This window comes from Crocodylus porosus, unplaced genomic scaffold (genome assembly GCF_001723895.1).
Source record: "Crocodylus porosus isolate Cpor-Errol unplaced genomic scaffold, CroPor_comp1, whole genome shotgun sequence".
In the NCBI taxonomy this organism is placed as follows: domain Eukaryota; kingdom Metazoa; phylum Chordata; order Crocodylia; family Crocodylidae; genus Crocodylus; species Crocodylus porosus.
Window position 1 is genome coordinate 24,661,681 of NW_017728951.1, and position 911 is coordinate 24,662,591.

The window sequence follows — 911 nt, forward strand, 5'->3', positions numbered from 1 at the left end:
GGGGGGCGCTCGGGGGGCGGGGCCGGGGGAGGCCCCGCCCCCCTGGGCCCAGCCGTCCCAGCCAAAAGGCACCTTGTTTCTTTTAATCTTTTTTGCAAAAATAGTGTTTTAGAGAGAGAGAGAGACAAGGTTCTTTGGGTGAATCTGGTATCTTCTATTAGCCCGACTTAAAGAGCTGGAAAACAATTTTTAAGCAAGCTTTATATATATGTATAGATGTACGTCTGTCTGTATGTAGTGAAATATATGTTTAAATGTATTGAAATATGTGTTTAAATATTTATACTTAAATATATTTAAATAGATACTTTACACAGACATTTGCATACTCAAATATGCACTTAACGTATTCAAATGGTCGCTTCAGTATTTAAATATCTGCATACTGGAGATTCACATGTGTTGGGATGTATGTACCTATATTTACGTATGCATTTAAGTATATTTCTGGCTGTGACATAGGTCAGCTTAAGTGACGTTCATTATTTCCTCCGAGCGCTGCTGGCGAAAGGGAACTGAAGCAGGAAATCCTGAATTTGCACTGGAGCTCGGTCCCTGGATGCGGTGTTGGCTTGACTCGAGTAGATCATAAGAAACATTATTTTCGTCAAACCAGCCGACACTGGCTTCACATTACGGCCCAGGTAATATTCAGCTGTGCATTGTTTCCAGGGGCCGAGGTTTAGCATTTGTTCTGAGCGGCAGATGGGACTTGCGATGCCGGCTGCGTTGTCAACATCCCCTGGCGAAGGACCAGGCGCAGGAGCTTGCACCAAAGCCATTCACTTCTGGGGCAGGTCAGCTCCAGTCCAAACCCCAACACAGTGCGCTCATCTCCCCTCCCTGCCTCCCCCTCATTGTGTTCGAATCAGAGAAAACCAGGCTGGAAGGGACCTCAGGGAGTCGCATCT